Raw genomic sequence first — 21,848 nt, 5'->3', positions numbered from 1 at the left:
CAGCTTTTCTTTCCTGCCTCCTCTGCAGCCACAATGCCTTCGAAACATACAGAACTCTCTGTTGTTCCCTAAGTGAGCCACACTACTCCATGCCCATCTTTTTTCCAACAGACTGAAATGTCTTCTCTTCCCTTGCCTTCTGACTAACCACTCATCTTTGAGGCCTTTCAGGCCACTTTCTGTAACCCTTACCACATCGTCTTTAAAGTAGGTAGCTACTTTCTACCTACCCTGCTAGACTACGAATTCCATGAGGGAAAAAATTCTGCCATGTTTAATCTTTGTACCTCAACATCAGCAATACATTTTAGATGTCATATCAATGTTTTATCAATGAATAAACAAGAGGACAGTTGAAGGAATTCACTTTACAAGAAAATGAGTTATTTCCTCTGAGACAGCAGGGAAAGATAGGACAGGATCCAAGGATGGAATTAGTGATAAATAAATTTAACTTCTTTGTTGAGCACTGAACTCAGCTGGGCATAAACATAAACTCCCCCCTATCACAGTCTTAATCTGTGCCATGACAAATATCTCCTTCTCACTCACCAGTATGGACAGATTCTATAACTCTCTGTTCCCTTTCTGTTCTATAAAAACTCAATCCAATCCAACTGGTTTAAAAGCCCATCCCAGGTCCAGTGAGAACTCATCTACCCTCTTCCAACCCAAGCTTAAGCTGCCTGCGGCTTAAGGAACCTGAAGTTGAAAGGAGACTATTAGGATGCCTGGGTGGCTCAGTTGGTTCAGCCTCTGCCTTCAGCTCAGGGGTCCTGGGATTGAGTCCCGCATCGGGCTCCTTGCTTGGCAGGGAGCCTGCTTCTCTCTCTGCCTCTGCCTGCCGCTTTGCCTGCTTGTGCTCTCTCTCTCTCTGACAAATAAATAAATAAAATCTTTAAAAAAAAAAAAAAAAAGAGAGAGAGAGAGAAAGGGGACTATTGTCCCTTCTATGGCTTCTCCTCTTCTGCTTCTAGTTCTCTAGAAGGTTCTCTAGGAAGGTTCTAGCTCTTCAGGGGTTGGGAGCCAGGAGGAGAGCAGAAAGGAATGAAGTAACCGTCTCTTTACTAAACGAAGCAGTTATTGCAAACCACTCCTGGCCGTGGATCACAGGCCATTAGAGCCTGTTGCGTGGCAGATATCAAAATGCCAGATCTCTCATACGGTGCTTGTCTGAGTTCTTTATAAAGTCCCATGAGGACTCTCCACTGAGCTGTTCTCTAATGTAGACAATCCTGTTCCAAGCCATTTCCCTTAACACTCCTAACTTCCGTCCAGCAGGTAGCTTCTTGTATGGGCTACCAGCAAGATAGATGAAGCCCAGCTATCCTTCTCAGGGTCCCTTTGACCACAAGAAACACAAATAACCTTGCTAAGCCGAACACAAGGAATACAGGTTATTCCACTGCTAACCCCCTTCCCTGCCCTACTTCTAATTGCCTTTCCTCTTCTCAGATAAATGCAGAGCTGAACAAATCCACTGTCCAAACAGTCCAACCAGGAAATGAGAAATCAGTCACCTTTATACACTCTCTTTGATAGCTTCTTGCTTGGTTTGGGGGCTAAAGGAGGGGAAAGCACTCCCTGCTAGGGTCATGATGCCCTCCCCCTTGAGTCATCTTACATCTTATGCAGACTGGGAGTGAGGTGGGGTAATGAGGAATGGGTGGGGCTAGTGGCTGGAGGTTCCAGGGCCAGTTCTGCTCCTTCTTTATAAATGCTGGAGAGAGTGACTGACCCCAATTACTAGCAACTCTCTCTAGAATGTGTGTTACTTAGTGTTTCTTTGTCCCACATCTTTGGAACCTAGTCACCAATTCCAGGGCAAAAGGAAGAACTCAACTCAATATCTGCTACAATATGCTGAAATGAATGAAAGGGTATATGAAATAAACAGCTCAGCTGCATTCCTAAACATTCCTAAGAAGGTCATCTTCTGAGTGTCAGAAAGAACCAGGAGTTAAAAGTTCAGGCAGAATATGGGGCACCCAGGTGGCTCAGTCAGTTAAGTGTCTGCCTTTGGCTCAGGTCAAGATTCCAGGGTCTTGGGATCGAGTCCTGAGTCAGGCTCCCTGCTCTGCCTATTTCTCCTTCTCCCCCACTTGTGCTCTCTAGCTCTCTCTCTCTCTCTCTCTCAAATAAATAAGTAAATAAATAAAATCTTTAAGAAAAAAAGGTTCAGGCAGAATAAAGAAGACAGACACAGACCATGGATAGAACATCAGATAAAAGCCATGGAGAGGGGCGCCTGGGTGGCTCAGTGGGTTAAATTTATTAAAATAAATAAATATAAATAGAATACATAAATAAAAATAAATTAAAATAATTATAATTAATTATTAATTATAATTAATTATATTAATAAAATAGTTATATGTGATATAATAAATATTTGTATTTATATATTTATGCATAATATATGAATAATATTAATAAAATTAATTAATAATTGGTTCATTAGTTAACAATTAATAAATTAATTAAAATGAAATAAAAATAAATAAATATAAAATAAAACTCAGTGGGTTTTATTTATTAAAAAATAAATAAAATCTTTTTTAAAAAGCCATGGATAATTTCCCCTCAATTAAAAAAAAGGCACCTATACATATTACCCATAAAATGCTGCATATCATTTCAGGGGCACAAGGATCCAGGATCTCTTAAAGCATCCAAAGGGGCCAAAGGACCCCAGATTAACAAATTTTAGGCTAAGAGAAAGCAAGCACGAAGGTAACAGTTGATCGTATATGTAGGAGGAAGGAGTGGTATTTATACAGGTAAAGCAAATGCTAGAAGGTCAGAAATTTAGGGACACAAATACCCAGAGGCAGTCTCTGTCAGATGCCAGTTTTCTAAATGCAATATTTAATCCAAACTATTCTGATTTCTTAACACTATTCAATTTATTTTTTAGTATCGTGCCATGATACATCCTTCTATATAGTAAATATAACAAATAATTAAGGGACTCCAGAAAAAGGACCAGGTATTTGATTGTGCCTAAAAATATAGTTGGGGCACCTGGGTGGCTCAGTGGGTTAAAGCCTCTGCATTCGGCTCAGGTTGTGATCCCAGGGTCCTGGGTTCAAGCCCCACATCGGGCTCTCTGCTCCGCAGGGAGCCTGCTTCCTCCTCTCTCCACCTGCTTCTCTGCCTACTTGTGATTTCTGTCTGTCAAGTGAATAAATAAAAAATCTTTTAAAAAAAATTAAGAATTTTAAAAAATCAAATCTAGTTGTTAAACTAGAAATCAGTAACACCGATTGCCTCTGTAAGGGAAATGAGTATCTAAGGGGCAAGAAGGGACATATTTTTTAAATTATATATTATTTTTTATTTCTTTAATTTTATAACATGTGCAATTATTACTCAAAAACTTTAGTTGAAAATTAATATTAACCATAAACCAAAAGGTATAAAAAATATAATATTGATAAAGCATACTTGATACTTTAAATATATTAAAGGAAGATAATGGGACATCAAAACGAAAGATGGCATTTCCTTAAATAGGTAAATCCACATGATGTATTCCTCACAGCTGCACTAGGAATATTTAAAATATTATATAGTGGAATGGTGACATCAGAGCTGCTGTAGATTAAATGTTTGTGTCCTCCCAAATTCCTATGTTGAAATCCTAACCTCCAAGGTGATGGTATTAGGAAGTGGGGCCTTTGGCAGGTGATTAGGTCATGAGAGTGAGTCCTCATGAGTGGGATTAGTGCCTTTATAAAATAGACACCAAAAAGCTCCTTCACCCAAGTAAGGACACAATAAAAAGACCACTGTCTATGAGAAAGCAGGTCCTCACCAGACACAGAATCTGCTGGCACCTTGATCTTGGACTTCCCAGCCTCCAGAACTGAGAAATAAATATTTGTTGTTTATAAGCCACTCCGTCTGTGGTGCTTTGTTACAGTAGCCCGAATGCCCTAAGACAAGAGCTGAGAGGCTTCTTCTGAAAACCAGTGACTTGGGACCTAAAAAAATCATCAAGTGTTATGGAAAAGTGTAATCCGATATTAGCAGACCTTATTAGGACTAGAATGTTTTTATAAGAAATGGGTACTTTTGGGGCGCCTGGGTGGCTCAGTGGGTTAAGCTGCTGCCTTCGGCTCAGGTCATGATCTCGGGGTCCTGAGATCGAGTCCCACATCGGGCTCTCTGCTCAGCGGGGAGCCTGCTTCCCTCTCTCTCTCTCTCTGCCTGCCTCTCCATCTACTTGTGATTTCTCTCTGTCAAATAAATAAATAAAATCTTAAAAAAAAAAAATTAAAAAAAAAAAAAAAAAGAAATGGGTACTTTAAAAACTCTCCAAACATGATTCAGATAATTTCATGTATAATGTGATAAAAACAAAGCTAAGATTTTTGGGGTGTCTCTGGCCCAAGAATGCAGTCATGAAAGCAATCTGATTTTCCATAAAGCAATCTTGGCCAAACAAACAAGACAAACCATAAGGTTGATTTAGACTCTTGCTTGAGGACTGAGCCTGATTATTAAAACACAGAAGTACATACATGGACAGTCGGATGAGAATAGGGCTCTAAAAACAACAAATGTGATACGTATGACTATAAGACCTCCACAGGAGTACATGAGTCAGACATCGTCCTCAAACACCTGCTAGGTCCCCGTGAGAGAAAAATGGAGCGGTAACACGATGCCAGCTTCTCCAGCCAAATGACAGCTGAGAACCTCTCTCATCGGCTACTGAGTAACAAAACTATCTAACAAAAAGGGAATAGAAGGTTGTCCCTCATGTGAGGTTCAGAAGAAAAGAACCCTAATGTTTCTCTTTCGACTCTAAGCTTTACACTAACCTGGCAGGGATCAAATAAACAGATTCCAGGATCCCCAGACTAAAACCCCCTTATAAGGAAAGCAAACATAAATGTACTTTGTAAACTGTCTTGCATTGTATACATGTTAATTATTATGGTAATTATCAGAGACATTTACCACCCAAAAATGAACTAGACCTCACCACCAGCAGGTTGAGGTCATATTCTGGAAGGTGAAATGTTTTAAATAATGAGAGTATTTGTTTTTATAATAGTGCACAAAGGTTTTCAATTTTTCATCTCTTCATTGCAAAGTCCGAAAAGAGGAGCCAGTCGATGACACATGATCAAGAGTTTAGTAACTGTGAAGTTCAGTTCAATAGAAGAAATATTTATTGAGGGGCTGTCAGAAGATACAAAGGTAAGTGAGCATACAGTTCCCTGCCTCACCCACACTTAAGAAGTATACTAACTAGGGGGGCACCTGGCACCTGGGTGGCAGCCCAGGTTGTGATCTCAGGGTCTTGGGATGGAGCCAGCCCCGTGGTGGGCTGTCTGCTTCTAGCTTCTCACTTACCCTGGCCTCTGGTCTCTTCCCCTTGTTCCTTCGGCCTAGGGATGACAGAAGATTCCTGCTGTTGGGAATCTCTGGGTTGCCTCACCTTCTCTTGAATGGCTTCTCAACTCTTCTTTAACTTTTATAGCTAATTCTCAGGATGAAATTCTCTCTGGTTTAAACACTTAGAGGGACTTCTATTTTCCCGGCTGGAACCTAAATGTGGCAACTAAGTAAAAAATGAATTTACTGGTATGGAGAGCAGAGACCCTGATTCCAAAATCTGCTAAATTCAAAATTAACTGCTATTGGTGTGAGTCCAGATGAGTTATGCAGAGAAGCACAGAGAAAGAACTGATTTCCCTCTTCTCCCAAAAGAACACAGGAGAGAAAAAAGTTTGGGGAAGAGAGAGAGATGGGAGCATTATGGGTTTCCTACTTCCCCATCCTCAGGGTAATATGGGGAAAGGGCTGCTGAAAGGACCAAGACATAATTGAATCCCTCCTTAAAATCTGGGATGAGTCAAAGAATGGATCTGCATAGGACCAGATTAAGGCCTTTAGAAACCTTAGAAACCCAAAACACGGAAAGATTATGGCAGTCCACCCCCCCACCACGCCCCCACCAAAACAAATAAAATCAATCCTTAAGTGTAAAGAAGTATAACAAATTGGTTTTTAACAAAGTAATTACTTTCACATTTTAAAAAATACATCAGATCTGGGTGCCTGGGTGGCTCAGTGGGTTAAAGCCTCTGCCTTCGTCTCAGGTCATGATCCCAGGATCCTGGGATTGCCCCGCATCGGGCTCTCTGCTTGGCTGGGAGCCTGCTTCCCTTCCTCTCTCTCTGCCTGTCTCTCTGCCTACTTGTGATCTCTGTCTGTCAAATAAATAAATAAAATCTTCTTTAAAAAAAAAATACATCAGATCTTATCCTCTAAATCTATCTGATAGCCCTAGGCACACACACTTAGTCTGCCCATTGGGTCGTCCAGTGATGAGTCCGTGCAGCTTGCCTTGTCCACAGCTCCAGTGGTCAGTTTCTCAAGGATGGCTCATTACATGTTTCTATGGGCATGCAGGGGGTTGGAGGCTGCATCGCCTGAGGGCCCAGGAGTAGAGAAAAGGGACTCTGAAGCTCACATGGGCCCAGATGGAGTTGGTGTGCCAACAAAGGATCTGTGAAAGAGCAAGAGGATGTGCAGGGGTCACCTGCTGGTATAAGGGTTACAGTGGATGTGTTTCCAAACGGTTATCCATATATGGAAAAAGCTAAAGCACCATCCAACAAAACCACCATCCATCAAAACCGCCACTGGCCATCATCTTCTTAGAACCGACCATGGGGGAGGGGAAGGCATGACAAGCTACTGCAGAGAGGAAACAACTAGATGAGACCAATAACAAGGGTATAAGCCTCCCCTATAAGGACCTGGCTGTGTACAAGTTCTGACAGAGAGAACGAAATAGGCAGGGAACAGGCATAAAGCCCAGAGATGGAGCTTTGAATTGGACTGGGAGTTGTAAATCATGAATCTTAGTTTCCACATGCACAGGCGTGCACGTGCACGCACACACACACACACACACACACACCACTGAATTGAACCAAATATACCAGAAAGATACAATACTAAGTTTTCCTCTATTAGTGTGTAGGGGGTGGGGGGGGACATCAGCTCTGAAAACAAAAGTTAAAATCTCTGCATGTCCAAGTCTGTGACTATGCAATTACATATTGACCCACTTTCACGATTTTAGCTAGCGCCAGAGGTTTGGTAATGCCTGCATCACGATCTCCAGCTTTACTTGTTTTCTTCCTCAGGTGATTCCTTCTGCCAAGAATACCCTCCCGACTCCCATCACATATTTTGCATATTCAAGTTTAACACTTCAAGGTCCAGTTCAAGTGCTGCCTTCTGTGGAGAACTGTCTTATTTGAACCTTCACAGTGTTTTATCTGCCTCTCTTTCATGGAGGCTTTCGTGTCTGGCCTCATAGAACAGTATGGGTATATTTCATTCCTCCTGCTAGGCAGTAAGCTACTCGAAAACAGAAGACATGTTTTATTCATCTTTGGATCCCCTTAGCACTTACCGTATTTGTTGACAGGAAGAACACTATCCTTCAGAGTCTAGATGATTTCTCCTAAGAAGATGTCTTTAAAAACTGTTCCTGAGGGGCGGTCTGGGGGGCTCAGTCAGTTGAGCAGCTGACTCTTGCTTTTGGCTCAGGTCACGATCTCAGGGTCTGGGGATCAAGCCTTGCACTGGGCTCTGCTTTTGGCGTGGAGTCTGCTGGAGATTATCCCACTAACCCTCTCCTTCTGCTCCTCCCATTTGCATGCTCTTTCTCTCTCTAAAATAAAAATAAAATATTTCATTTTATTTTTAAGATTTTATTATTTATTTGACAGAGAGTGAGACAGACAGCAGGAGAGGGAACACAAACAGGGGCAGAGGGAGAGGGAGAAACAGGCCTCCTGCCTAGCAGGGTGCCCAATGCAGGGCTCAGTCCTAGGACCCTGGGATTATGACCTGAGCCGAAGACAGATGCTTAACGACTGAGCCACGCAGGTACCCCCAAAATATTTTTTAAAATAAAATAAAAAAGGTTCCTGCAATTCCACTTTTGATGCTCCTTGCAGCTTAAGAATCACACAAGAAAATCAGTCTCACCAATAATTATTGCTAATACTTATTTTGTGCCGTATGCCAACTACTGGGCCATGAACTTCACATCTAGTACCTCATTTAATCTGCCTAACAATCCTCTAAGACAGGTACTATTATAGTGAAGCTTGAGATTGTTAGAGACGTTAACCAATTGCCCAAGGCTACCCATTAAGTGACACAACTGGGATTATATATATATATATATATATGTAAGTATATATATTGTGTGTGTATATATATATATATATGTATATTATAGTGGCTAAAAAATTGAAATAACAATGAAGGACTACTTTATTTTTACCTATAGAAAAGATTTCTAGTAATAATACCTAATTTTAGCAAGTGTGCAGGAAAATGGTACTCTCATACATAGCCAGTGGGAGAACAATCTGGTACAACTTCAATAATGAGGATAATTTTTCATTCTTATTTTATTTTATTTTAAAAGATTTGTTTATTTATTTATTTGAGAGTGAGTGAGTGGGAGGGAGAGGGAGAGGCAGAAAGAATCTAAAGCAGTATCCATGCTGAGTGCAGAGCCCAACCTGGGGCTCAATCCCACAACCACAAGATCATGACCCAAGCTGAAACCAAGACTCCAATGCCAACTGACTCAGCCACCCAGGTGCCCCCTTCTTTTTTCTTTTTCTTTTTTTTAAAGTAGGCTCCACAGCCAATGTGGGGCTTGAACTCATTACCCTAAGATCAAAAGTCACATGCTCTACTGACTGAGCCACTCAGGTGCCCTTATGTAACTCCATTTTCAATGATATATATTACTCTTACAACAAAAAAAAATTACGGGATTCTTTAAAAAGGCATCAGAGATAAAGGATACCAAAAGATTTTAAGAAAAGTACTTTTTTTTTTTTTTTTTTTTTTTTAAGGGAGAGAGAGAGTCGGGGTAGAGGGAGAGAGAAAATCGTAAGCAAGCTCCATGCCCAGCATGGGCAATGTGGGGCTCAATTGCATGACCCTGAGATCATGACCTCAGCGGAAATCAAGAGTCAGACACTTAACTGACTGACGCACTCAGGTGCCCCCGAAAGGTTTTTTTTTAATCTCACTGAAATAGGTCTGTAGTTTTCATTTAACAAATATACCAGATAAAACTGATGCGAGTTTTTATATATAAATAACCAGTATATTTATTTAAAACACTTGATGCTTCTTTCATATAACTGCAAAACAGTTAGTGTGCAGCTCAATAAATACTTATTGAATAATCTAGTGTAACATTTTTATTTAGTGTACAGCTCAATAAATACTTGCTGAATAATCTAGCGTAAAATTTTTATAAATGATTTAGATGAGAAAGAACACAGAGATGTTCCTGGTTTACACATGACAGTAAGTTCCTCTGTTTATATTTCAATCGCATTTGCCATTGTTAACCACCACCTAGTTCTTGAAACCCTCAAGACTTCCAACACAGCTCATTTGCCTAGTTACCCTCTCATCTCAGTATCCACTAATCTCTTACTGGAGCAAAGGTCCTCATCCTCCTCTGCACTGTGAGCTTCCCCCAACCTCCTCCCCCCTTACCCTGGTCCTCAGCTTTCTGCATTCTTTTTTCCATGCTCATTTCCTTGGTGAGTTCACCTGCAGTCATGGCATCATCACCTGTCACCTCAACGTAGATAATTTCTGGTGGAACATGACCTTGTTTCACTGGGTGTGGGCATGTGTGCTGTTAGTGCTACATATAAAAGGTATTCCATTATTGTGCAACAGTAATGATTAGAATTTTATGCAACTCACCAAGGAAAAGATTGCTTGGAGGATCTAAGGACGAGTTGTTGGCATCAGTGGCAATAAATTCCTTCCCCTCTTCATAAAGTAAACCAAATAAAAATACATAAATAGAAGAAAAGTCAGCAAAGCACATGTGTGAAATTCTCAGGTAATGGTATACCTTGTTTGGGGGAAGGAATAAACTAAGTAAGTGAGTTCATTGACCAATAGAAGATTTTTTTAAGGCTCTAGATTCTACATTTATAAAACTCACTTAAATGAAGAAAGCACATATTTTTATTAATCACATCTTTGTTTTATTATTTTGCTGGTAGTCAGTCCTAGTCAGCCAATCACATTACTCTTGTGGACTCAGCTTCAAGAAAGACTTTCTAACTGCCTCTCTCCCACTCCGATCAAATTTCTTTTTTTTTTCTTTTTAAGATTTTATTTATTTATTTAACAGAGAGAGAGACAGGGAGAGAGAGTACACAAGCAGAGGGAGTGGCAGGCAGAGGGAGAAGCAGCTTCCTGCTGAGCAGGGAGCCCAGCAGGATCATGACCTGAGCTGAAAGGCAGATGCTTAACAACTGAACCACCCAGCTGCCCCTCCAATCAGATTTCTGCACTTAAGTTTCTCCTATATGAAACTGCAGGCTACAGGGAGCATGCAAATGTATTATTTAGACCTATGGTATATTACTCATAGGTCCTGAAATAAGTTAAGGGCTATAGGCATTCCTGACCCAATATACAGAACAAAGAGTGTAAAAGACTTTTGGAACAGGAAGATAGAACTTTTTATTAATTTTTGCCTAATCCCAGCAGGAAAGCAAGCACGTGGTAGAAAGCTCCACAGAATATTATTCCATAGGAAAGGTCATCAAAACCCTTACGGCCATGAGCAAGACTAGGCCCAGATAGTAGCTCAGAATAGCAATAAAAGCCAAGACTCACTGAAGGGTAGAAACAGCCTTTAACATCTATCTAATAAATAAGCTTCAGACAAGCAAAATAGGAGAAAAGGAGATGGTTGAAGAAAACAACACTTCTAAGGGTCCGAGCCACTAACACCTCTGAATATCTACAGTCCTGGGCCCTCCTCTGTGGTAAGTGCTTATTGGGGCGGTAGGTAAAGAGGCAGAGTCTGGGGCTTGCTAGCCATGCAGAAGGGTTATTAGAAGTATGTATATATGGTGGGGCTCCTGGCAGTGAAGCGGCTGCCTTTGGCTCAGGTCACAATCCCAGAGTGCTGGATCAACCCATCAGGCTTCCCCCTCAGCAGGGAGTCTGCTTCTCCCTCTCCCTCCCCCCTTGCTCATGCTCATGCTCCCTCACTTGCTCTCTCACTCACTCTCTAATAAATAAATAAAAATCATTAAAAAAATAAGTATGTATATATGGAAGTTATTACTCAGAAAGTAACCAAAACAAAGACCAAGAACCATGGAAAATGAATTAGGCACCAGAATCAGAATTGCAAAGATGGAAAAGAGGGTGAGGATCAGCTTTGGGGAAGTGGTAAGGTTGTAACAAAATTTGTGGGATGGTTCAGGACAATAGACTGGGATTCCCCTGGATCCTGCTGAACCTAACCAGGTTAAAGGTGGAGCTTTGAAGGTAATACAGCTGTGTGGGAGCCTTCTCCTTCCTCTGACCCCCTGCTACCTCCTGGAATTTAGGTTGCTTCAGATTTGACAGGCAGAAGGCTGCCATGTTATTAGGGAGACACTTAACATGACGGTGAATTCTGGGTCTACTCCTCTGATCCTCTGTAGCCCACCCACCCTATCAGATATTACAGGTAACTTCAGCAGCACCAGAAGTCCAGCCAAACACTCTGACATTTCTCTACAATAGACTGTAATGGGACAACTTCTGTGACACCACCATACCATAGGTTTCTTCCAACTACCTGGCAGCTCTCTCTCAGTCTCTTACTGGCTTTTCCTTCACTACCTGTCCCTCGGGTTCATTGGTATTCCTGAAGGCTTTATTCTAAATTTTCTTTTTTCTCCACTCAACTCTCAATAATTCTATCTACACCCATGCATAACTCCAATAACTATCTCCACGTGCCAAGAATGGATTCGGTCAGCTCTACATTAATATATCCAATTGTCTACTGGATCTCTTCACTTGATGGACTTGCAAGCACTTCAAACCCAATGTCCAAAATCAGACACATGATTTTCCCCCAAAGTATCTTAACACCCTGAAGTTCTCTTACTGGTAACTGGCACCATCATCCACCTACATGCTCAAGCCAAAACCTCAAAGTCATCCTTGAATTCTCATCTCCCTCACTGTTCACATCTAAGTCTTGCTGGCTAGACCTCCAAAATATTCTCTCAAAACCATCCACTTCTCCACTGCTCTACCCTACACAGAGAAAACCACCACCATCCTTCACCCGAACCAATATAACTGCCCTTTAACTTGTCTCCTAGAGTCTAGTGTTGATCCTCTCTCATCTGTCTATAAAACAGCCAAAATGCAGCACTGACAACTCACTCTTCTGTGTACAACCCTAGACTGGCCTCCCCTTTATGGGATGAACTACAAACAACTTATCGTGGATTTCAAGGTGCTCTGTGATCTGTTCCCTTACTTCCACATGATCACCTCAAAATCATTAAAGTCACCATATAAACATAGATACTTCTTTAAACATTCATTTTAGAGAGAGAGAGAGTGCACTTGTGTGAGTAGGGGAGAAGGAGATAGAGAAACTCAAGCCGACACCTCTGACATCTATCCTAGCCTACCTAGATGGGTCTAATCAGCCCCTCTTGGCCGCAAGCGCACAGGCCTGCATCATTCCACATTCAGTCCTGCCTTACCTTATCAAAGCTGGTGGATGAGCTGACTGGTACCCTTTACTCACATGAAGGTCTTGTACATCTTCACAGTTGCTGATACCACATCCTTCGGAAGTTCCCAACCAGTTTAACAAGGTCAGATCTGATCATTTAAAGTCTGTAAGGACTGCTCGACTCTCTTGAATCAAAGTTGCTCAGTCTCTTAGAGAGCCATCTCTCCCCTGCTTTTCTGTCTGGAATGGATCTAGTTGTATGAGGGGAAAGGGACTTTGTAGCAGCAAGAAGTTGGACTCCTTGAGCAAGTGGTCCTCTGGGTTCCCAGATCTCCAGTGCAACGTTCTTTTGTCTTTGCTGCTTAGTCTGCAATTGTGGCCCAGCTCTGTGATGGGTATAATTCTTCATTCACCCAATAAGAGATATTGGTGAATAAGCACATGAAAAGACGCTCAGTACCATTAATCACTGGGGAAATGCAAATTAAAGCCACAATGAGATATCACTATACACCTACTAGAATGATTTTAAAAACTGACAATACTGAGTGCTGACGGGGATGCAGAGTGACCGGAACTCTCACCAATGCTGAGAAGTGTAACATGTACAGGCATTTTGGAAAACAGTTTGGCACTTTTCTCCGACATTAGGATAAACATTCACTTACCACAAGATCTAAGATTTCACTCCTAAGTATTTATCCAAGAACAATGTAAACATATGTCTACAAAAAGACTAGTACGTGAATGTTCAAGCAGCTTCCAAAAAGTGGAAAACCACCTAAATGTCCATCAGAAGATGATTGGATAAATTCAGTACCATTAATCTTTGGGGAAGTAATTGTGGCGTATCCAACAATGAAATACAGCTTAGCAATAAAAAGGGATAGACTACTTATATACACAAAAACATGAATGAATATGAAAAACATAATGCTGACTTAGAGAAGCCAAGAACACGATACACACTGTATGATTCCATTTATATGAAGCTCTACAATAGATGGTACTCATTTGCAATAATAGAAATCTGATCAGCAAATATTTGGGACGGGGGGATGAGAAACTAGAAAGAATAACAAGAGAATTTGTGTTTGTAGGGGGTAATAGAAATTTCTACAACCTGGGAAGATGATTATATAGGTGCAAGCATTGTCAAAACTCACTACATTGTACACTTAAAACATATACATCATCTTGTTTGTATATTATATTTCCATAAAGTTGAAAAAATAATTATTTTGCAACAGTTGAGGAGTTACATAAGTCTTTTTTGTTACCTATAGTGGCTGGCCAGCAAATCATTACAGAAGTTAAGCAGCCCATGGGTAGTATAGAATTATCCTTGATCCATCAGCCTTCCGCAACATACCAAAGAAATGGATTCTTTATCCAGTGGAAATGGAAGGCATTAGGGAATTTGCTTCCCAAGTCATAGAAGTTAGAGTGTGAATTTGCACACCCTCTCGTGATTAACCCAACCAAGTCAATCTTTTAAAAGGATTTTATTTATTTACTTACTTATTTGAGAGAGACTGAGAGTGAGCATGAGGGAAGGGGAGAGAATCTGAAGCAGACTCTGCACTGAATGCAGAGCCCAACGCGGGGCTCAATCCCACTTCTTCAAGATCATGACCTGAGCTAAAACCAAGAATCAGACACTTAAACAACTGAGCTACCCAGGTGCCCCTAACCTAAGTGAATTTTCAAAAAATCAGGTCTAAGCAATGGTAACAGTTTAAAAAAAGCTTTTTTTTTTTTTTTAAATCAGGAAGTGAATGCTTCAAAAGTAAAGAATTCCCACTGTAGGAAAACGAAACACTTCTAATACATGCTCTGACTGGAGTCTGGACCTTCCAAAGAACATGGAGAATCATCTGATGTGTTAGCAGGAACACACACACACACACACACACACACACACACGAGATGAGCAGAAATGCCTCCCTGGCCACCCTCTTTATGGCACAGGGGAAGAATGGCTCCACTATCAGAGAAGCAGCCAGACGGATAGTCTTTATTTGTAACTTGACTTACAAATGTTTATTATGATCATTTTTTAAATGGCCGGATGCTGGAAAGGCTTTCATGTAAACACAGGAAGGGCAGAACACAAAGTAAAACCCATCAACTGCCCTTTCTACCTGCTGTCTTGCACTTCTCTCCCTCATCCCCATAACTCACTGCACCTTAGTCTCCAAAGTAAATGCTAAAACTATACCTGAGGACTTGGGTTAAGCCAAAAGTAAAGAAAGTTCTAGGATGGAAGTGTAAGAAAGAATTGAGAGGAGGGGTGATGAATTCAGTGGACATTTGTCCTTTCTAGTTCCCACCATCCGTGCCCCCTTCCCAAGACTACTCTGCCGTCATTTCAGGCAATTAACTCTCCTGTTCTCTATACATCTTTGTTGGGAGAGGAAAACCAAAAGTTTTCCCTCCCTTCACTGAAACCAAGGACTTTCTCGGGGTGCGGGTGGGGGCTCCTTCTCCTAGACCCTTTCTCTCTATATCCTGATAGAGCCATAGATGGCCTTTGATTCAAGCTTAGCCAATCAAACAATCTCTTGGGACTTCACTTTAGCAGAGTGATGCAAGAAGTAAAGAAATGGTTGGCAGTGGATCCGGCAAGACAGTTAAGTAGTTCCTTCTCTGTCAGCACCAAGCCTGCTTCCTCAGGTTTCCCTTCTCTGTGAGGCTCTCCTCAGTGGAGAAATAATTATTTTAAGTGCCCCCCTTCCTCCACTGTCCCCCACTGTTCTTCAATCTCCCTCCTTATTTGTCAGAGAGAGAGAGAGTGTGTGCACAAGCAGGAGGAGCAGCCGACAGAGGGAGAAACAGGTTCCCTCCCAGACGAGCAGGAAGCCTGATGCAGGACTCGATCCCAGGATCCTGGGATCATGAGTGGAGCTGAAGGCAGATGCTTAACAGACTCTGCCACCCAGGCGTCCCCAGAGAAGGTTCTTAAGCAGGGAAATCCCATGATAAAGACAATGTTTCAAGAAGAATAACATGGCAACCATGTATATAACATAGACCAGAAGAAGAGGAGACTGGAGAGCAGGGAGAATAATTCAGGGACTAACAGAAGACAGTTCTAAAAAATAAAATTCTGGATTACAGTGGGGCCAGAGAAATGAAGAGAAACTTGTACTGAATTACAAGAAGTTGGGCTAGTAGAGTAGAAGATTAGGATTAGAAGGGTTCAATTTGAATTCCAACTCTGAAATTTACAAGCTGTATGACTTCTGGCGAGACACTTCCCTGCTCCATATCACAGTTTCTTTGTCAGAAATTTGAAGAACTTAGAATATTAGGCTTTTGCAAGTTTTTCCCCCAATGGGACCCTTTTTTTCTGGGGGAAAAACAAGGCAAGATTGTTCTGGCTGAGCATAGGTCAAGAGCTCAGAGCCTTAGCTAGCCTTCATTTTATTTCTCTCAGCCACCTCTGAGGCATTCTTGAGTGATCTCCAGAGGACTAGGGAACAACATTTGAGAAATTTCTAAAGATTCTACTACCAACTCTAATATTCAATGACTCAAGGGGGTAAACTTGGCAGAGGTGCTTAGGAAAACAGTAATGACTTTAATAGTTGCCACAGAATCATATAACAGAAAGGGTAAATTGCCCTCCAATAAATTTGCCTGCTTTTCCTTCCAGGCCAAACTCAATTTAATGTCCCAACTCTCATCCAAAATCTTGTGCAAGCAGTAATCTAACCTCCATGTAAACAATACAGTCACAAATAGTTCACTGCCTAACAATCAGTTCATTCCAATTCGAGGTTCACCAACTAATAGTAGAAGTTTGTCACTCTATCACTGTCATCTGAAATAAAGGTGCTTATTCTAATTTCTGGACCTAAAGCAAGTAAATCTAGCCCCTCCTCCATAGGAGAATCCTTCAGCTTTTTGAAAAGAGCTATAAAGGCTGCCTTATCACCTTTTATTCTCTTTTGCTCCAACCCACCAAGAAGCTCCATGGAGGTGGCCTGCTCTAGTTCTAGATAGATTCAACATTTTCTAAGCATCTAAGTGCTTAGGTGTGCAAGCAGATTTTCATTTATTCAGGGCTTTAAAGACTTAATCAAACCAGATGATCTTCCTTAAAACAAATGACTAGTTTTATGGTGAAATGTAAATAGAATTCAAACTCATTATCTGGTAACTATTCTTTTCTTGCTTAACATTAGCTGCTCCCAGTTTATCAGAAGTAGATTGCTAAGTCTTTTGACCCAAAGCTAATTGTGAAAACATCTATCCAGGAATCCAAAAAGATCTAAGACTCAAGGTCCACTGAGGCAACTACAAATAATAAAAATAAATTAAGCACTCTGACTCCAAAACCTGTAATGTCATCAACTCGCAAGGGAATATAATTCTCACCATATAAAATTCAATTATCACCAAGGCAACACAGAATATCATCAGTGTTAGTAAGAAAGCTTCATTCACCATTCTCCATGCCACCCATTGCATATTCCACCACCAGATCTATAAAATCAGGGTCTGTCGCTTGGGCCTGAGCATCTGCCAGTCTAGAGAATTTGAGGACGTGAAGTAGAAAGTATGACTGAGCCCCTAAGGAGAAATCAAGCCAGTGCAGCCACAGTCCATGATGCCTGTAGGAGCGTAGAACCTTTACAGTTTCCTGTGCTCCAGTTGTCCTGGTAACCTGAGGCCTCCTTATTTGTGTTGGCATCTTGGGGCCAAGAGCGGAAGCAAAGCTGGAGCACCAGCGAGATCTGCAGGAAAAAAAATGTGGGTAATGCAGCAGTTATGCCACAGGAGGGTCAAGCCTAGGGCATAAGAATTACCTGGTTAGGGAAGAAGAGGGTGTAGTGTCTTATAAAAATCAGATTTCCAGATTTAATTTCCAATGTTTCTGATTCAACAGGTCTAGGATGAGCTCAGAAACCTGCAATTTTAAGAAGCCACCTCCTACCAAATAAGACAAAGACCACACTTTTGAAAATTCAGGCTAAGCAAGCAAATCAGCAGTCGAAGAGAAAAAGTATAGCCACCTATCAATTTCAGAAAGCCCATATTCTAGTACAGTAGTTCTCAACATGGGGAGAGGGTTGCTGATTTTGCCTTCCAAGGGGACATTTTGGCAATGCCTGAAGACATTTTTGGTTATCACAGTGGAGGTCAGGGATGCTCCTAAACATCTCACAGGTCATAGGACTGGCCCCAAACAATAAAGTCTCTCCTAGCCCAAACCCCAGTGCCGTGGTGGTGGATATTCTGCTCCTCGGCACCACCATTCCCAATCCACAGAAATCAATGCTATATACACAATTTTGGTCACAGTACAGAAAATTATGTGAAGCCCCCTGGGAAAAAAAATGAGACCCCAAAAATCACTTTAAAAAAAAAAACAGTGAATGTCATTAAAGATATAGGTAAGAAGGAGACTAGAACAACAGACAAAACGGGCACCTGGTTGGCTCAATCAGCAGAGCATGTGACTCTTGATCTCAGGGTCCTGAGTTCAAGCCCCACAATGGGCATGGAGCCTACTTAAAAACAAAAACAAATCAACAAAAATTAGAACAGACAATGATGGGAGGTAGGTATGGGAAAAATGATGAGCCAAGAAGGAAATCAAGAAAGGACGAGGCACTGGGTGAAAGCAGCGAGCAATGAACGCCACTCCCTCAATGGATGCAGCCTCTCTCTACATGTAGAGGATTGGTAAAGAGAAACCTATTAAAAATAATATAAGCAGAAAAAGAAAAGGAAAGGAAAATGGATAAAGGAACTATAAAGAAGGAGCTTTAGGATACATCAAACATAGATCTGGAGTGAAAAAAGACAATAGAGATTCCTTTGTAAAAGAAAGCTAAATAAAGACTCTTAAACAATGGTAAGAAAATGAAAAGACTCCTAGAAGGAGGTTGGGAATTATGTGAGAAAGGAAAAAAAATTTTTTTTTATGATCTTCTAGCCCTAATTTCCTCCTCCACCTTCACCCCAAGAAATTGATCCTTTAAAAGTTCTTTGATTTTATCAAGCAGACATAATGACAGCAGGGTGGGGGTGGGGGGTGGTGACTGGCTCAGTCGCTTAAGCAACTGCCTTCTTCAACTCAGGTCATGATCCCAGGTCATGATCTCAATCTGGGGATTGAGCCCCACATTGGGATCCCTTCTCAGCGGGGAGCTTGCTTCTTCTCTATCTGCCATTCTCACTGCTTGTGCTTGCTCTCTGTCTCTCTCGTTTGCTTCTGTGTCAAATAAATATGTATTTTTTTAAATCTTAAAAAAAAATAAAATAGGGGTACCTGGGTGGCTCAGTGATTAAAGCCTCTGCCTTCAGCTCAGGTCATGATCCCAGGGTCCTGAGATCAAGCCCAGCATCGGGCTCTCTGCTCAGCAGGGAGCCTGCTTCCTCCTATCTCTCTCTCTCTCTCTCTCTGCCTGCCTGCCTCTCTGCCTACTTGTGATCTCTCTGTCAAATAAATAAATTAAAAAAAAAAAAAAAGAAGAAGACAAAGTCTTCTGAAACTTTACAAAAATAAATAAATAAATAAATAAAATCTTAAATAATAATAATAATAATAAAATAAAATAATGAAAGGGAAGTTGGAGAAAGAGGAGCACACCTAAGAATTTTTTTTGTTGTTGTTAAGATTTTATTTATTTACTTATTTATTTAAGAGAGAACAAGCACAAGCAGGGGAGTGGCAGGGAGGGAAGAAGCAGGCTCCCTGCTGAGCAAGGAGCCCCCGCAATCTGGGCCTCAAGCCCAGGTCCCTGGGATCATGACCTGAGCGGAAGGCAGACACGTGACTGAGCCACCCAGGCACCCCTAAGAATTCTTCTCAAAGGAGAAGATGGTGGTGCTCAAAAAAAAAAAAAAAAAAAAAGAAAAGAAAAGTAAGACTCAAAGAGGACAAAAGATGTTTTGGGGAAAGGAGAAAAGATGAGGGAGAGATCTGGTAGCAACTTGAGGAAGAGGGACTTTAAGGACTCTTTCTCTTTGGGAAAGAGAAATTAAATGAGGATTTTTTTTTTTTTTTTAAAGCATTACTTCTGGGGTACGAGAGATGAGACATAGCCTTTATCTTCTACCCCTTCTAAGGAACCTTCAGTAAAATCTGACATTACTTTGGGGATTGGGTCTGCATTTTTTCTCAGTTGTGACAACATGTAAGATTGGCCTTTAGGCAGATCAAGAGCCCAGTTACATACATTTTTACCATGTTTGAAGTGACTATAAGATTTCTGGAGCAACCAAAAGACAGCCATATGACAATAAACTAACTCCCAGAGTTTAGAGCTGTACCAACATAAGTTATTCACCTCAAGGCACTATTTAAATTTAAATTAACTAAAATTTAAAATTCCATTTCTCAGTCACACTAGCTATATTTCAAGTGCTCAAAAACCACATGTGGCTAGTGGCTAAGGATTAGGCAGGACAGGCAGAGAACAGTTCCATCACCACAGAAAGTTCTATTGGACAGTGCTAGAGTAAAGAAAAAAGCTTAGACAAATAGCTAACAAAAAATGAACCACTTTCGAATCTTTAAAGAGCTGCCACATTGAAAAACAAGTAGATTTTTTCCCCATGTTGTTTCAAAAAGCAGAATTAAGGGGGAAATGAGATGCCATCACATGACAGATTTCAGTTTAACAACTCTCTAGTACCTAAAGCCAGATAACAGTAGAAGGGACAGCCTCTGACCACAGAAGGAAGTGACCCGTTTCAATAGCAGTCAAGCAAAGACCAACTTGATCATCTTTTAGAACTAACAAAGAACTGGATGCCTTCTAAGTATCTAATTTTGAATCTATAATTTTAAGAAAAGAGCAATTTACATATAAGATGAAAGTGAGAATCATAAATAGAATTTTAAAAGTCACTACTGCCACAAGTAGACTATAGAGCAGGCAGGAACAATTTATTTATTTGACTGACAGAGATCACAAGTAGGCAGAGAGACAGGCAGAGAGAGAGGAGGAGGCAGGCTCCCTGCTGAGCAGAGAGCCCGATGTGGGGCTCAATGCGGGGCTCGATGTGGGGCTCGATCCCAGGACCCTGGGATCATGACCTGAGCCAAAGGCAGAGGCTTTAACCCACTAAGCCACCCAGGCGCTCCAACAATGAAAACATTTAAGCGGACAGGGAATTTAGTCAAACATTAATGGTGGTTAGTTAGGGATTAATTACTGGTAGTACAGGCTATCATGAATGTAGTAATTTGTAAGGAGAAAAAAAATTACACGAACTTGTTAAGAATGGTACCAATGGTTCAGAGACAAGGTGGGAAAACTTCAGTATGGGTTATTAATGGAAACTTGACCACAGTTGAAATCAGTACTAGAACCAGAGGATCTTTTCTTTTTTTTTTTTTAAAGATTTTATTTATTTATTTAACAGAGAGAGATCACAAGTAGGCAGAGAGGCAGAGAGGAGGAAGCAGGCTTCCTGCTGAGCAGAGAGCCTGACGCGGGGCTCAATCCCAGGACCCTGAGATCATGACCTGAGCCAAAGGCAGCAGCTTAACCCACTGAGCCACCCAGGCGCCCCAGAGGATCTTTTCTATTCTCTGCCAAAGAGAACACCAGGCTAAGTATAGCAATTGAATGTTCTTGGAACTCTGGCCCCTTCATCCCATTCCCCTGCTGTTCACCCATGGTCTTATTTATCATCTCTCTCAACTCCTGAAACTCAGTCTCCTTCATGTGATCTCCTCATCTGCATAGGAACAGCTTCTTTCAACCTTCTCAACAGAGAATGCCAAAGGATGAGGTCTCTTAACATTCTATCCTAGCTATGAACTTAACCCATCTTCATCCTCCACCCCAAAATGCACTTGGCTTGATTATAATGTAACGTACTGAATATATATTCATATACATGTACTGACTTATTACATTATCTGTGCATTTTAGTGTTTATGTGTACATGAGAGAATTCATGCACACGCATGTGGTAACATCCTTTCTTGGTCAACACTAAGGAATCTGGGGCCAAAATTGTGAAATTCACTCTTCAGTGGCTAGCATACAAAAGCTTCAGTGGAGTCATCCAACGGACTCTACGGTTGACCATGTCATGCTTCTGAATGCAAAATACTGGAAGAAGAAACAGAAGTAGATATAAATTTGAAAACTTTTATCCTTGTAGGAAAAATAGTGGAAACATAAGCATCTTAGAGGAAGACTAGCTTAATCATAAGGGGAAGGTTGAAGGCTTGGTGAAAGCAAGCATAAGAGGCTTTCCAAACAGTCCAGAATCAGAAAAAGGTGAGAGGAGAGGAAGGAAG

General features: G+C 41.1%; 1 protein-coding gene across 11 annotated transcripts in view; it reads right to left on the bottom strand.

Moving 5' to 3' along the window:
• Positions 1-21,848, bottom strand: part of NPR2 (natriuretic peptide receptor 2) — a 49,684-nt gene that overhangs the window by 25,316 nt on the left and 2,520 nt on the right. For 3 of the 11 annotated variants that reach the window (XM_082694741.1, XM_082694732.1, XM_082694742.1), the window contains exons 2-3: positions 9,787-9,855; positions 7,445-7,705 (exon numbers count right to left, since the gene is read on the bottom strand). The exons of 3 other annotated variants lie outside the window; for them this stretch is intronic. The gene's annotated coding sequence lies outside the window, so the exon portion shown is untranslated. Of the gene's footprint in view, positions 1-5,367; positions 5,558-7,444; positions 7,706-9,786; positions 9,856-21,848 lie in introns of those variants that run through there. 5 more of the 11 variants (XM_082694734.1, XM_082694733.1, XM_082694735.1 and 2 more) reach the window with 3 other exon arrangements.

Source organism: Mustela nivalis (genome assembly GCF_964662115.1).
Source record: "Mustela nivalis genome assembly, chromosome: 13".
Classification (NCBI taxonomy): domain Eukaryota; kingdom Metazoa; phylum Chordata; class Mammalia; order Carnivora; family Mustelidae; genus Mustela; species Mustela nivalis.
This window is presented reverse-complemented; position numbering and strand designations above follow the sequence as displayed.